The following is a 20,931-nucleotide window of genomic DNA, read 5'->3' as shown; positions in this document are numbered from 1 at the left end:
AGATGCTCATACCAAGCTCTAGGAGCTTGTTTGAGTCCATATAGGGCCTTTTTGAGCTTGAAGACATGGTCCGGGAAATGGGGGTCCTCGAACCCCGGGGGTTGCTTCACATATACTTCCTCATGTAAAGGACCATTAAGAAAAGCACTCTTAACATCCATTTGTTGCAACTTGAAGCCATGATGAGAGGCAAAGTGATGAGTACATCCCATCTCTTGATACAACCGCTGTACCTACAGCCACACAAATACAAGGACCAATCACTCGAGCTCGTGCCAAACAACTTAACTATCAGGTACTTTCATTTCTTGGAACTATTCCTCACATACATGAGAACATGATGCTGCCTAAATCAGATATGTTTGTTACTCTTAGGAATGATGGACCAAGCATGGATGAGGAGGACAAGCATTGGAGCATGATCACGCATGGAGGAGATGGCAGCAAGCATTTGAGGATTGAAGATGACGCCGCAAGTGGAGATTTCAGAACTTTGAAGCCACCATAAGAAGAGATGAAGACATGGATGAAATATAGAGTTTTCCACTTCATAATTTCATCCATAGCATAATATGGTGCTGCGTCACCTTTAGTTTTGGGCCAGGCCCATGTCATTTTTGCAGGAATTAAGTCAGCCATTTTTTAGAGTCCGTATTGAAGGGGGAAAGGCCTTTTAGGGTTTGGTTCGGCCACCATATGTATGGCTGGCCGAAACCCCACCTTTTCCTCCTTTAAATACCCCCATAGCCGTCACGTTTAGACTCGGATTTTGATTAGATTAAAAGTTAGTCATTGCTGCAACTCTCGTGTACTTCTTTTGAGGCCAACACCTAGAACAAGACCGACTATTCGAAATCCCACCTTATTCAATAGAGCTTTCATCTTTCATCCGCAATATTCTGATTGCAATATTAGTTCTTACTTGTTCTCGATTTCAGGTAGGAATTAAGACCCTCGCTGGTCAGGCTGATCGCGCATCCGCAAGATCAGTAACTCCCGGAGATTGTCCTAGCGATTGCATTGGCGCACGAGCTTCGCACGTGTAGTCAGATCGTCAAGCACGAACTCCACCAACAAATCGATCTATCCACGTCTCATCGAAAGATCGGCCACCTTTGCCCTATCAAGTGGTATCAGATTTCAGGTTGCTCGGTGAGATTTTACTGTTTTCCTAGTGTAGATTGCATCTGCCATCATACCCATAAACCACAAAAAAGCCAAAAAATACAGTTAGGGTTTAGATCATATCGTCCCATAAACCCCCTGCCACGCCTTGCATTGTCTTTTCAGTTTTGCATAGTTGAATTTGTGTCTGCATCTTCGTGTCGAGTTGCTGGTCTTAGCGTCTAGTTCCTTTAGAGTTTCGAGTTCTGGTCATATTAGTCACGCCGCCGCCCACTCGCACCATACGCAGATCACCGCCATGTACACCCACCATATACTTCCGCCACTACCAGATACACCCACCATATACTTCCGCCACTTCCATATACACCCACCATATACACCCACCAGATCGTTTCCGCCACAGACATATACATCTGCCATATACCCTGTTTCCTACCGCGACACGGATTCGTGTTGTTTCTCTGCCGCGACAGAGTCCGTGTAGAATTAGGTTTTATTGTTTTTCCTACTTAGCTCTTACCTTCTAATATCATCTTGCGCTGTAGAAAAATTTCCGTGAGATAAGTTTCGGCCGCCAGTGGAGAATTGGAAGGAGAGCAAAAAAAAAGTCTGGAAACGCTTCCAAAAAAAATTTCTGGGTACATTGGTTTTCACTTTGGCGATCACTTTTCGCCACTGGCCGTTATAGCGACATTTTTTTGGCGCCTGCGCGCTTTCCGGAGCACCTCCGAAATTTCGACAAAAAGTTTTCTGAGGCTATACTGTTTTTAGACCTTGGGGATCAGTTTGAGACACTTGCCATCATAGTGATTTTTCGCACATCGGGTCGCCACATCATCGCCACCTCATCGCTGCTAGTTGCTGGTGTGCCGCGCCGTGACCTCGCTAGTGTTCTAGGCTCGCGTCTCTAGTACGGTCTAGCCTTGGACCAGCACAGTACCGTTGTTGAGCATACTTTCAATATTGCATTGCTGTTTTTACAATTGCTATTTTGCTACCATATTAGCCCTTCTACAGCTCTACATATTGTCTCCACGTGCACTGTGTCGACACCTGGTAATCGCTTTGGCAATCTTTGGAGACGCTGATCCTTGTTGGTTGCCGTATCACCTTCCTCCTGTTTGGTAAGAACTTGCAAGAGCTTTGTATTTTGCTTGACGAATTGCGCGTGAACCACCATATTCCGTAGTTTGTAGGCATATACATTTGTGCTTTTTTTGTACTAACCATGACAGGACCTACACCGGCCGCTGTTGACCCGGCCAAGATGACGTCCGAGCAGTTGCATGCCCACTTCACCCACCTTTTGGGTGGGCATGGACGCGACGTCGATGCGCGCATTAGTGATGTTGACGCTAAACTCACTGACGCGCTGGATAAGCTGGATGGCCTCGAGACAGCTTTCAACTCCAAGCTCGACGCCAAGTTCCAGGAGCTCTTGACGCGGTTGCCACCACCTCGCGACAACGGGCGACGACGCGCACGCCGCGTTCCTCGTGCGGATGTGCCTGCGGGTACCGCTCCTGCTGCTGCAGCCGCACCTGACGCGCCTTCTGATGAAGGATACGAAGACTATGATGGGGATGGGGACGAGCAGGTCGAGGAGAACGTGCTGGATGGCGAGGAAGTCGAACAACCTGCACCTGGTCATCCACGACAACTGAACCGCAACGCTCGCCCACCTCCACGTCCGGTACATAATGATGATGATCATGTTGCTAAGCTGAAACTGAATATTCCGCCATTTGAGGGTAGATACAATCCTGATGCATATCTTACATGGGAATTGGAGGTAGAACAACGCTTTGCATGTTTAAAATACCCTGGTCACTTGCGTGTTAGTGCTGCTACTTGTGAGTTCAAAGATTTTGCTTCTATTTGGTGGTTTGAATATTGTAGAGCACATCCAGCAAATGTTCCTACTACTTGGGTTGGTTTAAAACTTGCTATGCGTACTCGTTTTGTTCCTCCACATTATCAACGTGATTTGCTGAAAAAATTGTCTCGCTTAGAACAAGGAAAAAATTCTGTAGAAGACTATTATCAAGAATTGCAAACTGGCATGATTCGCTGTGGTATTGTAGAGGATAATGAGGCTATGCTTGCACGTTTCTTTGGTGGTTTGAATAAAGAGATTCAGCATATTTTAGATTATAAGGAGTACAACACTATTACTCGCTTGTTTCATCTTGCTTGCAAAGCTTAACGTGAAGTGCAGGATCGTCAACCACCATGGAGAAGAGCTAATGTTTCTGCAGGTCGTACATCATCATGGTCTCCGCGGCAATCAGCGCCACCATCTCGTGCTACTGCACCAGCTCCTACTACCTCCAAGTACACCGCGCCTGCATCACGAGCACCACCTGCTGCTACGCCACCACCATCTACTGGTCCTCCTCGGAGTTCCTCTTCGATGGCCTCCACGGGGAAGACGCGCGACATACAATGTCGCAAATGCTTGGGATTTGGACACATAGAGAGAGAATGCAGAACCAAGCGTGTGATGTTGGTGCGTGAAGATGGCAAATATGATTCTGCAAGTGACTTTGATGAAGATACATTGGACCTTATTGCTGCACGTGATGGTGCTAATTCTGATTCTGAGAGAGAGATGGAGGTGATGGAAGCTGACACCGCTGATCAGTACAGGAGCTTAGTTGCACAGCGTGTGTTGAGCGTGCAATTGAGCAAAGCTGAGCATGATCAACGCCACAATCTGTTCCAAACACGAGGCGTTGTAAAAGAGCGAGCTATAAGGATCATCATTGATGGAGGGAGCTGCAATAATCTTGCTAGCGTTGACATGGTGGAGAAGCTTTCTCTCTCTACAAGACAGCGCACACATCCATACTACATTCAATGGTTTGAGAGCTCTCGAAAGCTCAAGGTAACAAGAACTACACGTGTGCATTTTACTATTGGTACATATTCTGACTTTTTTGATTGTGATGTTGTACCTATGCAAGCTTGTTCTTTGTTACTTGGTAGACCTTGGCAATTTGATAGAAAATCTGTTCATAATGGTAGAACTAATCAGTATTCTCTTATGCATGATGGAAAGAAATTTGGTCTCAAACCTATGACTCCTGAACAAATATTAAAAGATGATCTTGCTAGAGCTAGTAGAGTAAAAAACGAGGAGAAAAATAAGAGTGAAAATCGGATTGTTGCTGCAGATTTTGTGCCTCATAAGACTAATACTAAATCTGATTCAAACCATGCTACTGAAATTTGTTTGAATAATCCTTGTTTGCTTGCTAGCAAATCTGATATTGCTGAACTTGATGTGAACACTATTCAATGCTATGCTATTATTTGCAAAGAAGTTATGTTTTCATTTGAGGATATGCCTCCTTCTTTGCCACCTGCGGTTGCTAACCTTTTGCAGGAATTCATTGATGTGTTTCCACAAGATGTTCCACCTGGATTGCCACCCATTTGTGGGATAGAACACCAGATTGACTTGATTCCAGGAGCTTCGCTGCCCAACCGTGCACCATATCGTACCAATCCTGAAGAGACGAAAGAGATACAACGACAAATTCAGGTTCTCCAAGATAAAGGTTACATTCGTGAGTCTCTTAGCCCATGTGTTGTTCCTATTATCTTGGTACCTAAGAAGGATGGTTCTTCACGCATGTGTACTGATTGTAGAGCTATTAATAATATTACCATTCGATACCGTCATCCTATACCTCGTTTAGATGATATGCTTGATGAATTGAGTGGTTCTATTATGTTCTCTAAAGTTGATTTGCGTAGTGGTTACCACCAGATTCGTATGCAATTAGGAGATGAATGGAAAACAGCGTTTAAAACTAAGTTCGGTTTATATGAGTGGTTAGTAATGCCTTTTGGTTTAACTAATGCACCTAGTACTTTCATGAGACTGATGAACGAAGTTTTACGTGCCTTTATTGGACGTTTTGTGGGGGTATACTTTGATGATATTCTGATTTATAGCAAATCTTTGGAGGAACATTTGGATCATTTACGTGCTGTTTTCAATGCTTTATGTGATGCACGTTTGTATGGTAATCTTGAGAAGTGCACCTTTTGCACCAATCGAGTTGCGTTTCTTGGCTATGTTGTTACTGCGCAGGGAATTGAAGTTGATCCAGCCAAGATTGAGGCAATTGAGAGTTGGCCGCAGCCAAAGACGGTCACACAAGTGAGGAGTTTTCTTGGCCTCGCTGGTTTCTATAGGCGCTTTGTGAGAGATTTTGGATCCATTGCAGCGCCGCTGAATGAGCTTACCAAGAAGGATGTGCCCTTTGTGTGGGGCGATGCACAACAAGACGCCTTCATGATTCTGAAAGATAAGTTAACACATGCTCCATTACTCCAACTTCCTGATTTTAATAAGACTTTTGAGCTTGAATGTGATGCTAGTGGAATTGGTTTGGGAGGTGTGTTATTACAAGAGGGCAAACCTGTTGCATATTTTAGTGAAAAATTGAGTGGGCCTAGTCTGAACTATTCTACTTATGATAAAGAATTATATGCGCTGGTTCGGACATTAGAAACTTGGCAACATTATTTATGGCCAAAGAATTTGTTATACATTCTGATCATGAATCTTTGAAGCATATTCGTAGTCAAGCTAAGTTGAATCGCCGCCATGCAAAGTGGGTTTAGTTTATTGAGTCTTTTCCTTATGTTATCAAACACAAAAAGGGTAAAGATAATGTTATTGTTGATGCTTTGTCGCGCCGTTATACTATGCTATCTCAACTTGACTTCAAGATTTTTGGATTAGAAACAATAACGGAACAATACTTGCATGATGCTGATTTTAAAGATGTGTTGCTGAATTGTAAAGATGGTAGAACATGGAACAAATTTGTCCTCAATGATGGATTTGTGTTCCGTGCTAACAAGCTATGCATCCCAGATGGTTCCGTTCGTCTTTTGTTGTTGCAGGAGGCGCATGGAGGAGGATTGATGGGACACTTTGGTGTGAAGAAGACGGAGGATGTACTTGCTGCACACTTCTTTTGGCCACGTATGCATCGAGATGTTGAGAGATTTGTGGCACGCTGCACTACATGTCAAAAAGCTAAGTCTCGACTTAATCCACATGGTTTGTATATGCCTCTTCCTGTTCCTAGTGTACCTTGGGAGGATATTTCTATGGATTTCGTTTTGGGTTTGCCTCGTACACAGAAGGGGAGGGATAGTATCTTTGTTGTTGTGGATAGGTTTTCTAAGATGGCACACTTTATTCCATGTCACAAAACTGATGATGCTACACATGTTGCTGATTTGTTCTTTCGCGAAATTGTGCGTTTACATGGTGTGCCAAATACTATTGTTTCTGACAGGGATACTAAGTTTCTTAGCCACTTTTGGAGATGTTTATGGGCTAAGTTGGGGACTAAATTGCTGTTTAGTACTACATGTCATCCCCAAACTGATGGACAAACGGAAGTAGTAAATAGAACTTTGTCTACTATGTTGCGGGCTGTTTTGAAGAAGAACTTAAAATTGTGGGAAGAATGTTTACCTCATGTTGAATTTGCTTACAATCGTTCGCTGCATTCTACCACTAAGATGTGCCCATTTGAGATTGTTTATGGTTTTGTACCACGTGCACCTATTGATTTGTTGCCTTTACCATCTTCTGTGCAAAATAATTTGGATGCTATAGACCGTGCTGAATTGATACTAAAATTGCATGAGATTACTAAAGACAACATAGCACGCATGAATGCTAAGTATAAAATTTCTGGGGATAGAGGAAGAAAGCATGTTGTGTTTGATGTTGATGATCTTGTTTGGTTGCATTTGCGCAAAGATCGTTTTCCTGAATTGCGCAAGTCTAAACTAATGCCACGCGCTACTGGTCCTTTTAAGGTGTTAGAAAAAATAAATGATAATGCATATAAACTTGAGCTTCCTGCAGAATTGGGTCCGGTTAGTCCTACATTTAACATTGCAGATTTGAAGCCTTACTTTGGTGAAGAAGAGGAGCTTTCGTTGAGGACGACTTCAATTCAAGAAGGGGGGCACGATGAGGACATCCCATCTCTTGATACAACCGTTGTACCTACAGCCACACAAATACAAGGACCAATCACTCGAGCTCGTGCCAAACAACTTAACTACCAGGTACTTTCGTTTCTTGGAACTATTCCTCGCATACATGAGAATATGATGCTGCCTAAATCAGATATGTTTGTTACTCTTAGGAATGATGGACCAAGCATGGATGAGGAGGACAAGCATTGGAGCATGATCACGCATGGAGGAGATGGCAGCAAGCATTTGAGGATTGAAGATGACGCCGTAAGTGGAGATTTCAGAACTTTGAAGCCACCATAAGAAGAGATGAAGACATGGACGAAATATAGAGTTTTCCACTTCATAATTTCGTCCATAGCATAATATGGTGCTGCGTCACCTTTAATTTTGGGTCAGGCCCATGTCATTTTCGCAGGAATTAAGTCAGCCACTTTTTAGAGTCCGTATTGAAGGGGAAAGGCCTTTTAGGGTTTGGTTCGGCCACCATATGTATGGCTAGCCGAAACCCCACCTTTTCCTCCTTTAAATACCCCCATAGCCATCACGTTTAGACTCGGATTTTGATTAGATTAAAAGTTAGCCATTGCTGCAACTCTCGTGTACTTCTTTTGAGGCCAACGCCCAGAACAAGACCGACTATTCGGAATCCCACCTTATTCAATAGAGCTTTCATCTTTCATCCGCAATATTCTGATTGCAATATTAGTTCTTACTTGTTCTCGATTTCAGGTAGGAATTAAGACCCTCGCTGGTCAGGCTGATCGCGCATCCGCAAGATCAGTAACTCCCGGAGATTGTCCTAGCGATTGCATTGGCGCACGAGCTTCGCACGTGTAGTCGGATCGTCAAGCACGAACTCCACCAACAAATCGATCTATCCACGTCTCATCGAAAGATCGGCCACCTTTGCCCTATCACAAAGGCCAAAAGGATACAGATGGACTCAAGCCTTGCAACGGGTTTAAAGGTTTCACCAAAGTCCACGCCTTCGACTTGAGAATAGCCTTGTGCCACCAATCTTGCTTTGTTGCGGATGACGATGCCATGTTCATCTTGCTTGTTCTTGAAGACCCATTTTGTGCCGATAACATTGCGGCAATGATCGGGTCGCTTCATGAGAGTCCACACATCATTTATTTTGAAGTTGTTGAGTTCCTCTTGCATTGCAATTACCCAATCAGGATCTTCAAGAGCGTCATTAACCTTGAGTGGTTCCACCATAGAGACAAAGGCGTGGTGCTCACAAAAGTTTGCTAGTTGTCTCCGGGTGGTTACTTTGCTCTTTAGATCACCAATGACATTACGCAAAAGAATGGAACTTGAGGCGCAAGTGTCTAGTAGTAGGATCTTCACGGCGAGTGTCGGCTAAAGGAGAAGATTCTTGTGGGTCCTCTTCGCTTTCACCACGGTTTAGGTCCTCGCCTTGACCTCCATTGTTGTTGAAAGGTGCATCATCATCATCATCATGAGAGCCGGATGACTCGGGGGTACTAGGAATGGGATTGTCCATAAAGATCATCCCCGAGCCATTCAGAGGAGAACTTGAAGCTTGGCCTTGGTCACTTGATGTTGATTGTTGTGGTAGATGAGCTTGCGCTAGATGTTGTTCTTGAGCTTGCGGTAGATGTTGTTCTTGAGCTTGTTGAGGTGAGCTTGTACTTGATTGTAGATGTTGAGGTTGAACTCGAGGTTGTTGTAGAGGTTGGCTTGCACTTGTATGATCAACGGAAGAAGCTTGGCCTTGTGGTGTAGATGGCTCCACTTGGGTGGAACTTGGTCCTTCCCCGGTACTCATAGAAGGTAGCTCTTGAGGTCGGCGAATGCCAACACCCATCCTTCCTACGGCATCCGGGGGAATTGCATCTCCTTTCTCACAAGAAGCACTTCGCTCCTCCAAAGATCTATCATCTTCATAGAATGTCACATCACAAGATTCCACAACTCGCCCATTTGACTTGTTGAAGACTCTATAGGCGTGAGAATACGTAGCATAGCCAACGAAAATTCCTTCTTGAGCTCTTGAATCAAACTTGGATAGACGTGTGTCCTTGACAAGAACATAGCATTTGCATCCGAAGACCTTGAAATATGACACATTGGGCTTGTTGCCGGTGAGAATCTCATATGGTGTCTTCTCTAGACCTTTGCGAAAGTAGAGACAATTAGTAGCATGGCATGCGGTAGAGATAGCTTCCGCCCAAAAATTGTAGTTAGACTTGTACTCCATCATCATGGTTCGAGCGGCTTCGATCAAGGTTCGATTCTTCCTTTCGGAGACCCCATTTTGTTGGGGAGTATATGGCGTGGAGTATTGGTGTTGGATTCCTTCTTCGCCGAGGAAGTCATCCAAGGTGTAGTTCTTGAACTCTGTTCCATTGTCGCTCCTTATTGCGAGGATCTTGGTGTCGTACTTGCGTTGAACTTGATTGGCAAACTACATCATGGTCCATTGAGTCTCACTCTTGTACTTGAAGAAGAATACCCAACAATAGCGTGAATAGTCATCAACAATGACGAGGAAATACTTCTTTCCTCCAAGCCTTTCATGAGATGGCGGACCAAAGAGATCAAAATGTAGGAGCTCCAAGCATCTTGTGGTAGAGATGATAGTCTTGGCCTTGTGAGTAGCTCCATGCATTTTTCCTTGTACGCAAGCCCTACAAACACGATCTTTGCAAAAGGAGACATATTCTTTTAGTCCGAGAATGTGGCCACCCTTGTGGAGACTTTGCAAAGTCCTCATGTTGACATGGGCTAGTCGGCGATGCCATAACCAACCATTGTCACCTTTGGCGAATAGGCAAAGAGCGGAAGATGTTGTCTTTCCAGAGAAATCAACAACATACAATCCGTTCTCTACACATCCAACAAAAGCTACACGGAGTGTCTTGCTCCACAAGAGGACCACCATATGTTCATCAAAGAAAGTACATAGACCCATACGAGCAATTTGATGAACGGAAAGTAAATTGTAACTAAGGGTCTCGACAAGGAGGACTTTCACAAGTGAGATATCGGGTGTCACCAGCACCTTGCCAAGACCCAATACCTTAGAGCACGTGTTGTCGCCATATGATACGGTAGAGTGAGAAGGCTCGAGGTCGACAACAATATTCTTGCTTCCGGTCATATGACTTGTGGCTCCACTATCAACCACCCACTTAGCGCCACCGGAAGCATAGTCCTACAAGGAATCAAGTCTTGGATTTAGGTACCCATTTTTCAATGGGTCCTATCATGTTAGTAACAAGGGGTTTGGGAACCCAAATAGTCCAATCAACATTGTCCTCTTGAGGACCAATAAAGCAAGCACGAATATGTCCATAGTAATCAACAAAAAGAACATGAGAAGGATTGTTAGAGCCGGCGAAACCCTTCGAGGCGAAGTTGGATACTCCATCCCCTTTTGAGGTAGCCTCGCTTTCCTCATGATTGATCTCCATGTTCTCCTTGGTCTTCTTCTTCTTGGTCCTCCTATTCCTCTTACTCTTTGGCTTGGAAGCCACTCCTCCTTCATTGCAAGAGCCCACTTTGGCTCCATCTTTGGCTTCCATGACTCCTTCCAAGTACTTGGCTTGAACTTGGAGTCTATCAATTTTGGCCTTCAAACGATTGACTTCGTCTTCATGTTCCTTTGCCTTGTTCACCCAGAAGTGTTCCATCAAAGCTTCTTCTTGGAGAGTGTTCATCTTTATGAGTATGCGCCTGTCATTCTCCATCTTGGCAATGTCACTTTCATGGGTGCAACACGCACGGTCCTTGCTCAAAGGGAAATACTCCTTCAATGCTTCCTCTTACATGGAATTGACCTCCATAAGTTTGGCTTCGCTCCTCTTCAAGGCGGCTATTTCTTCCTCATGATCACAACAAGTGACCTTTTCTTTGCTCATGCGGAGGCATTCCACCAAAGACTCTTCTTACATGCTACTCAACCTCAATAGCTTGGCCTTGGTGGTCTCAAGAGTGGCAATTTCTTCTTCATGATTGCAACATGAGGTCTTCTCCTTGCACAAGCGGTAATATTCATCCAAGGCTTCTTCTTGAAGAGCATTTACTTCCAAGAGAAGAGCATTGTGCTTCCTCAAGGAAGCAACTTGATCAACAAGCTCGTCATGGCAAGAGTTGGGGTCTTCATCATCTTTTTCCTTGTTGGCTTCCTCGAGAGAGAGCATCTTCTTCTTGAGCTCACCCATCAAACCAAGAGCATGGTCTCGGTCCTTGGTGAGTTGGGAGATGATAGCCTTGTTGGAGTCTTCAAGGATGATGACACTAGCTTCAAGAGACATTGATCCGTCCAATTTGCATCACTATTTTATATCATAATTTGCTGTTATTCATTGATATATTTCATATTTGGAGATGATACTTATGTTATTTCATCTATTTTGCATGATTCATGATTATTGGAGGATCGCGCACCGGAGTCAGGATTCTACTGGAAAAAGCGCCGTCAGAATGAAATATTTCGGAAGATCAACAGTTGACGGAAATTATATGAAAAATCCTATTTTTCCAGAAGACGAAGGGAGCCAGAAGGGGGAGCCGAGGGGACCCGAGGTGGGCCCACCTCACAGGCCGGCACGGCCCAAGGCCTGGCCGCGCCGCCCTGTGAGGAGGGGGCCCACAGCCCCCTCTCGCCTCCTTTTCTTCGCGTACGCCTTCGTCCCGAAAACCTAAGCTCCAGGGGATAGGTCGCGAAGAGTCACAGCCGCCTCTGCGGGGCGGAGAACACCAGAGAGAAAAGAGCTCTCCGGTAGGCTGAGATCCGCCGGGGAAATTCCCTCCCGGAGGGGGAAATCGACGCCATCGTCACCGTCATCGAGCTGTACATCATCTCCATCACCATCATCATCATCTTCATCATCATCACCGCCGTCTCCACCGCTGCACATCGTCACCGCTGTAGCAATTTGGGTTTGATCTTGATTGTTTGATAGGGGAAACTCTCCCGGTGTTGATTTCTACTTGTTATTAATGCTATTGAGTGAAACCGTTGAACCAAGGTTTATGTTCAGATTGTTATTCATCATCATATCACCTCTGATCATGTTCCATATGATGTCTCGTGAGTAGTTCGTTTAGTTCTTGAGGACATGGGTGAAGTCTAAATGTTAGTAGTGAAGTATGGTTGAGTAATATTCAATGTTATGATATTTAAGTTGTGGTGTTATTCTTCTAGTGGTGTCGTGTGAACGTCGACTACACGATACTTCACCTTTATGGGCCTAGGGGAATGCATCTTGTACTCGTTTGCCAATTGCGGGGTTGCCGGAGTGACAGAAACCTGAGCCCCCGTTGGTATATCGATGCAGGAGGGATAGCAGGATCTCAGAGTTTAAGGCTGTGGTTAGATTTATCTTAATTACTCCCTTGTAGTTGCGGATGCTTGCAAGGGGTATAATCTTAAGTATGTATTAGTCCTAGGAAGGGCGGTACATTAGCATAGGTTCACCCACACAACACTTATCAAAACAATGAAGATTAATTAGCCGTATGTAGCGAAAGCACTAGACTAAAATCCCGTGTGTCCTCAGGAACATTTGGTTATTATAAGTAAACAAACCGGCTTGTCCTTTGTGCTAAAAAGGATTGGGCCACTCGCTGCAGTTGTTACTCTCGCACTTTACTTACTCGTACTTTATTCATCTGTTACATCAAAACCCCCTGAATACTTGTCTGTGAGCATTTACAGTGAATCCTTCATCGAAACTGCTTGTCAACACCTTCTGCTCCTCGTTGGGATCGACATTCTTACTTATCGAAGATACTACGATACACCCCCTATACTTGTGGGTCATCAAGACTATTTTCTGGCGCCGTTGCCGGGGAGTGAAGCGCTATTGGTAAGTGGAATTGGTAAGGGAAATTTCTACTGTTTGTGCTGATTTTATTTCTGTCTGCTGCCATCATTCATTATGGAGAGATCTTCTCTTGAGTGTTTATTTGGGAAATCTACTACTACTGCAAAGGTAGTGGATGAGGCTCCAGGTGAGGAAGAGATACCATACAAAATACCTATGAAAATTATTGAACGTGTAGTGGATAACCGTTATACAGGAGATGGAACTGTCCACCCTGGAGATCATTTATTGTTCTTACATGAATTATGCGGTTTATTCAAGTGTGCAGGTATTGCTATGGATGAAGTGAGGAAGAAACTATTCTCTATATCGCTGTCTGGTAAAGCGGCGCATTGGTATAAATTACTGGATAATGGGGATTCTCTTGAATGGAATGATATTGTGCCCCGGTTTTATTCTAAGTTCTATCCTCCAAGTGAAATTCATAAGGATCGGAACCGCATATATAATTTTTGGCCTCATGATGGAGAGAGTATTGCCCAAGCGTGGGGGAGATTGAAGTCTTTAATGCTCAAATGCCCCATTCATGAGCTTCCTGGTAATGTTATTATTGATAATTTCTATGCAAGACTTTCTTTTGAAGACAAGACCTTGCTGGATACTTCTTGTTCTGGATCATTTACGCGCAACAAAGAAGAGTTTAAAAGGGACCTTCTTAATCGGATCCAGGAAAATACTGAAGGATGGGAGAACGACAAAGATAGAGAATCAGGTATAAATTATGATTATAAATGCATTGAAGCTTTTATGGATACTGATAAATTTCGTAATATGAGTGCTACTTATGGTCTTCATTCTCAAGTTGCTGCAAATCTTTATACAGCTTTTGCCTCTCATTATGAATTGCCTAAGAAGAATTTTGATAAGTTTCATGAACCTTATAAAGATAAAATTGATTCATCTATAAATAAATGTGTTGTAGTTGAAACTGTGAATCATGTTATTCCTGAAGCTTATATTGAAAAAACTCCTTTCCCTGCTAAAATGAAGGAGTACTCTGTTATAAATAGTGCGGTTCATAAAAGTGAAAAGAAACCTATAGAACCTGAAGAACAAATAAAAGTTGAACCTGCTGTTGCAATAGTTAAAGATCTTGTGACTGAAAATGTGGAGGATGGTCATATTATTTTTTGTGAAGATGCTTCTAATATTGTTTCACATCCTAATAAGTCTAAGAAAGCTAGTGTTCCTATGCTATCTGTTAGAATTGGAGATCATTGTTATTATGGTTTATGTGATATTGGTGCAAGCATTAGTGCTATTCCTTACGAGCTTTATACGGAGATTATGCACGAAATTGGTTCTTGTGAACTTGAAGATATTGATGTGGTAATTCGGCTGGCTAATAGAGAGACTATCTCTCCAATTGGTATTGTTCGAGATGTGGAAGTTCTATGCGGTAAGATTAAATATCCTGCTGACTTTTTGGTACTTGGTTCTGCTGCTAGTAAATATTGTCCTATCATTTTTGGTAGACCTTTTCTAAATACTTGTGGAGCTATTATAGACTGCAAGAAAGAGAAAATTTTGACTAAATTTGCTGGTGAATCTTGTGAGTTTAACTTCTCTAAATTTGCCAAAACTCCTTATAAAGCTGATTCACCTAATAATGATTTTAGAGTTGAACAGTGTGCATCTATTGCTCTTGCTCCTAATAATCCTTTGCAGCAACATTTGGAGAATAGTGAGAGTGAAGTTTTTAGGGAAGAAAGAAATGAGCTTGATGAAATTTTTCTCCGTCAACCTATTCTTAAGCATGATTTACCGGTAGAAGATCTGGCTACAACACCGCCACCAAAGGAAGATCCTGTCTTTGATTTAAAACCATTACCTGATAATCTTAAATATGCTCATATTGATGATAAGAAAATATATCCTGTTATTATTAGTTCTAAGCTTACAGAGTTTGAAGAAGAAAGGTTATTGGAAATATTGAAGAAACACCGAGGTGCTATTGGCTACACTCTTGATGACTTGAAGGGGATTTCTCCCTCTATTTGCCAACACGCCATTAATATGGAAGATGATGCAAAGCCTGTTGTTGAACCTCGTCATTGCTTAATTCCTAAGATGAAGGATGTGGTAAGAAATGAGGTATTAAGACTTGTTGAAGCTGGTATTATATATCCTATTGCTGATAGTAGATGGGTTAGTCCTGTGCATTGTGTTCCTAAGAAAGGAGGAATGACTGTTGTGCCTAATGATAATGATGAGCTCATACCTCAAAGAGTAGTTGTAGGGTATAGAATGTGCATTGATTATCGTAAAGTTAATAAAGTTACTAAGAAAATCATTATCCTTTGCCTTTTATTGATCAAATGTTAGAAAGGTTATCCAAAAATACTCATTTTTGCTTTCTTGATGGTTATTCTGGGTTTTCACAAATTGCTGTTAAAACTAAGGATCAAGAGAAAACCACTTTCACTTGTCCCTATGGAACTTATGCTTATAGTCGTATGCCTTTTGGTTTATGTAATGCTCCTGCTACTTTTCAAAGATGCATGTCTGCTATTTTTCATGGCTTTTGCGAGAGTATTGTAGAGGTATTCATGGATGATTTTTCTGTCTATGTGAATTCTTTTGATAATTTGCTTGCGGAACCTTGATAAAGTTTTGCAGAGATGTGAAGAAACTAACCTTGTTCTTAATTGGGAGAAATGCCACTTTATGGTTAATGAAGGAATTGTATTGGGACATAAAATTTCCGAGAGAGGTATTGAAGTTGATAGAGGTAAAGTTGAAGCAATTGAGAAGATGCCCTATCCTAGGGATGTTAAAGGTATTCGTAGTGTTCTTGGTCATGCTGGGTTTTATAGGAGGTTTATTAAAGACTTCTCCAAGATTTCAAAGCCTCTTACTAATCTTCTTCAAAAAGATGTACCTTTTGTTTTTGATGATGATTGTAAGGAAGCTTTTGAAACTCTAAAGAAAGCCTTAACAACTGCTCCTATAGTTGAACCTCCTGATTAGAACTTACCATTTGAAATTATGTGTGATGCTAGTGATTTTGCTGTAGGCGCTGTTCTTGGACAGCGAGTAAATAAAAAATTGAATGTTATTCATTATGCTAGCAAAACTCTTGATGCTGCTCAAAGAAATTATGCTACTACTGAAAAAGAATTGTTAGCTGTAGTCTTTGCTTGTGATAAGTTTAGATCTTATATTGTTGATTCAAAAGTTACTATTCATACTGATCATGCTGCAATCAGATACCTTATGCAAAAGAAAGATGCTAAGCCAAGGCTTATTAGATGGGTGCTTCTGTTGCAAGAATTTGATTTACATATTGTAGATAGGAAAGGTGCTGATAATCCTGTTGCTGATAATTTGTCTAGATTGGAAAATATTGCTTATGATCCTGTTCCTGTCAATGATAGTTTTCCAAATGAACAATTGGCTGTAATAAAGGTGAGCTCGCGAGATAGTCCTTGGTATGCTGATTATGCTAACTTTATTGTTTCCAAGTACTTGCCTCCGACCTTTTCAGCTCAGCAAAGGAGGAAATTCTTTTACGACTTGAGGCATTATTTCTGGGATGACCCACACTTATATAAAGAAGGAGTGGATGGTATTCTGCGAAGATGTGTTCCCGAATATGAACAGCAGGAGATATTGAGTAAATGTCATGGGAGTGCTTATGGAGGACATCACGCCGGAGATAGAACCGCGCAAAAGGTTCTACAATCAGGTTTTTATTGGCCAACTCTCTTCAAAGATGCAAGGAAGTTTATTTTATCTTGTGATGAATGCCAAAGGGTTGGTAATATCTCCAGACGAAATGAAATGCCTATGAATTATACTCTTGTTATTGAACCGTTCGACTGTTGGGGATTTGTTGTCGTCAGAAACCCACCGGCGGGTAGCGACAGGCAACACAGTAGAGCCGGGAACAACTTAGGGCTTCGGCTGGCCCTGGTCCCTCCGAGCGACGGCCCGCAAAGCTTTTCTGGTCACACGTCCGATGCTGATGCTAGGGCGTGCCACCTGACCTATACCTAGTCAGGAAGGTGATGGGGATGCATCGCTTAATTTCCTGCATGGCATACACGTAAACATTAAATACGAGCCTCGATCGGCTCTCAGGTTATCCTGTGAATCGGCTCATGGGAGCCGATCCACCCATGATTCGTACGAGGTGCACGAATATATGGTGGTCCTGCTTGATCAAGGTAAAGCTGATAAGATCTACGACGATTTGGGGTTTTCACCGCATAATCGGAACATCCTACTCAGGATTGGGCCTCGCGGCCACGCACGGTGATCGTAAGCCGATCCTAGACAAGGCCTAAAAACCAACACGAGGTTGATTCCCGGAACGTCCTGTCTAGGACTTGCGAACGACACCCTACGTGCCGCTGGATCCTCCAGCCCCTTATAAGGCCTAACTATTGCAGATATTAAACTAATCCTTGAAGAATCAAGGAGCAACCGTAACGGATCAAATCTACTATACTATGATCAAGCGGGGTGCCGCCCCTACACCTAAGATAGGTGTAAGGGCGGCTAGACATGCAGGGGTTGCACTACGCAAGCATATGATACGAAGAACTATGCTAACCCTAACACATCTATGATAACTACGTTGCTCGCCATCAAAAAGGCTTCAGTACGAGCAACGCATGAACAACGTGGAGCTTGTGCTGCCTAGATCGCAAGATGCGATCTAGGCAGCATGTCGCTTACCGGTAGAAACCCTCGAGATGAAGGAGTTGGCGATGCGCCGAGATTGATTTGTTGGTTGAACGTTGGTTGTTGTTTATTCCATAAACCCTAGATACATATTTATAGTCCGTAGACTCTCTAATCGTGGGAATAGTCCCAACCGGGCACGGGCCCAACTCTAACTAACCGACACGTATCCTACTATGTTACAGATACAAGGGCAAACTAGCCCAAACTTGCTAAACAAGGCCGATTCACGTATATCTTCAATATATAATCTTCAAGTCCACCTTGATCGCGGCCCACCTCTGACTTGGTCAAATTCGGGTGATAACACATGCCCCCCTGGTTTTGGAATTGATAATTCCAAAATCACTCTGTCCTTCCTTCGTCGGGTCATGTCGTAGCAGAGCAGTACCATTGCAGCATCATTCATCATGATGCCCTGCCTTCTCAACTTCTCAGCGTGACTTGGCAGTTTATTCTTTGGGCACCACCTCCTCGGGAACTGTTGTGGCATTGAATCTCTACCATATCCCCCTTTACTTAACTGTGCCGAAAAGTTCGCCTCTTCATCCCCTGCTCTGTTCTGGCCATCGGCACCCAAGAAATCCCCAATCCAGAGCAATGTCTTCCTCATCTTCTTCCTCCGGACTTTCCTACCAATCTTCCTCCTCCCGCGAAACACCAGAGGACATACGTGCCCCGGAGAATTGGGACCAGGAGGACCACGCCTCCTCCGTTTGGTCTGAGGACGACAAGTCCTTGACCAGTGGAGATGAAGACCTCCAGTTCCTTGCTGATGGGGAGCTGGAGCCAGAGAGCGAGGACGACTCGTTCTCCTGGGACGATTACACCTCTTCTGAGGAAGAGGATAAGGGGGAGGAAGAGGAGGAGGACGATGCCTCCTCCGACGAACCGCCGGCCAAGCGTTCCTGCCCCTGGCCGGGAAACCTCAGCGACTTCGACAGCGACGACGATGCTGACGAGGAGGATGAGGACGACGAGGGCCCTGCTGGCGACCGTGGCAGCAGCGACGAGGAGCTCGCTGGTAGCAGCGTTAACGAGAGCTCCGACGATGAGGGCAGCGACGGCCCGTAGAGTAGGACCTAGTAGTATAGGCCTAGCAGTAGTAGATTGGCTCATCAGGCCCCTCTTTTGTTCTTCCCCCCTTGAGCAATCGGCTCCATCTTTGTAAGAAATCCCCTCATTAATGAAGAAATATTTCTCCCCCAGCTTGCTTTCTTGTAAATTTTGCCGATTGTCAAACGAAGCCACTGTGCAGAGAGCCGATGATGGGGCATTGGCTTGAGATAACCGCTTATTCACATGGTCAAACAGGTCTCATCCGTGTCCACGCCACCTTCGAATTTCAGACGTACAGGTTCGAGAAACCCAACGAGAGAATCATCTCAAATGCCATGGGTCCTAACTTAGGAATGATCTGTTGACCTGCTCAATGAGCCGATGATAACGCACCGGTCGCTCACAATCCATCCTTCATCGTCCCAACTGACGACTTTGAGATCTGATGTACAAAGGGTTAATGATGATGGATCCCCTTTTAGATTCCTTCCAGCAGCTCTGATGGTCTTCCTGCAACAATCCGCCGCCTTTGAAGAAAGTTATGATGCCGGGCCAGCCAATGACCTTCCAATCGGCTTCCACAATAGAGTGTTTACCAGATTAGCTGCCCCCCGAGCCTCAGTCAAGGCGAGGAGAAAGATAAAGACGCTCAGATCGTCCACCATGCCGAGCCGGCCAAATCTGCCACCATCGATCACCTCTCCTTCGGTTGAAAGCCGACGTCATGAACGTATCACCAACGGTTTAATGCCTCGTCTGCCAGAACTGATGCTCCTGATAACGGCTCATCGAGAAGATGGAAGCAGAACGCCTTGAAATTGAACCGAAGACCAAGGTAGACGCTGCTGTGTAATCTGTGCTAGAGTCGATGACCGTGCATCGGCTGTGTATCATGAAAATTTTTTTTTTTTGTACGGGCCGATTTTTATCGGCCCCCAATATGTATGTTACTGCGCATATATCGCACATGTTTCATCTGGACATGTTCTCCTGATTAGGTGCCCCCCGAGCCGAATCTGTCAGGGAACGGCAGATATCGGCTCTGTAACTTGTACGTCGGCTCCGGTAGGATCAATGTCGAACACGACAGAACATGTGGTTAGGATAATTTTGGCCGATTGCTGGAATCGGCCTCCATATTGATTGAAGCGCTCAGTGAAGGTTCTGTAATGTCCCTTCATAGATTTTTGGGGCCGATCCCAAGGATCAGCCTCGCCTTGTTTGCTCATTGGTTTGTTCTTGTTACTCGGTCAGGCTGGTGGACAATACCAGCCCAACCTCTGACTTGATGCGCCTGCTGCCGTCCACCTTGAGTGCATCATAGAACCGTGGAGCCCTAAGCTCTGTTGGAAGGACGAGCACCATGTTTGTACCAGCCGATGCTTCGCCGTCGGCTTTCCTTTGCTTGGGATGCCACTCCATTTTTTGTGGACGACCCTCTTCATCCAGGGTTCGCTGAACTTTCGTAGCCAGGTCAGGTCGCGCCTTCCTTAGCGTATGCAAGTACACCCTTTCGGCTTCCTCCAGGCCGCGCAATCGCTGAACCCTGCGTTTCTGGGAACGGCTGAGCCCGTCAGGGCACCACCTTGGACGGTGGTACCTGTCTTCTTCTTCTTCTCCCTCGTCTTCTGAATCCTCGAAATCTGCCCAACGAGGTGACTCAGCGCGTTTGCTTTGTGGCGGGAGAGGCCCTAGTCGCTTGAACACAGACACGTTGGCTGCCTCCTCCTTCTTCTGGTTGCATTCTGGGCAATTGCCGATTGTGGGTAATCGGCTCATTCCTGAATCCCAGCAGTGTCTGAAGAAGGGGCAGTCCCAATGCCTGTCGTTGCCGTTTTGCTCCCTTGATTCTTCCTTGGCACGGCGCTCGTGCTCCTCCTCATCGCGATCATGCCGACGATATCTTCTGGCTTTTCTAGCCAGACGATCCTCTTCATCATCATAGCTGGACCGTCGGCGTTGGTCATACTGACTCACATATTTGTTGAGGAGGTGATCAGAGAGGGGTCGCTGATATCTTATATTCTTTACTTCTCCCTCTGTGACGTAGCGCTTGCCATTATGACGGAGCCGATCGCGTGGAGCGGCTTCCTCTGTTTCCTTGCTATGAGAGCAACTGCCCTCGTCTCCATCTTTGCCAGAGTGGTTCCCAGGCCCTACCATGTTGATG

Source organism: Lolium perenne, chromosome 3, assembly GCF_019359855.2.
Source record: "Lolium perenne isolate Kyuss_39 chromosome 3, Kyuss_2.0, whole genome shotgun sequence".
NCBI lineage: Eukaryota > Viridiplantae > Streptophyta > Magnoliopsida > Poales > Poaceae > Lolium > Lolium perenne.
This window is presented reverse-complemented; position numbering follows the sequence as displayed.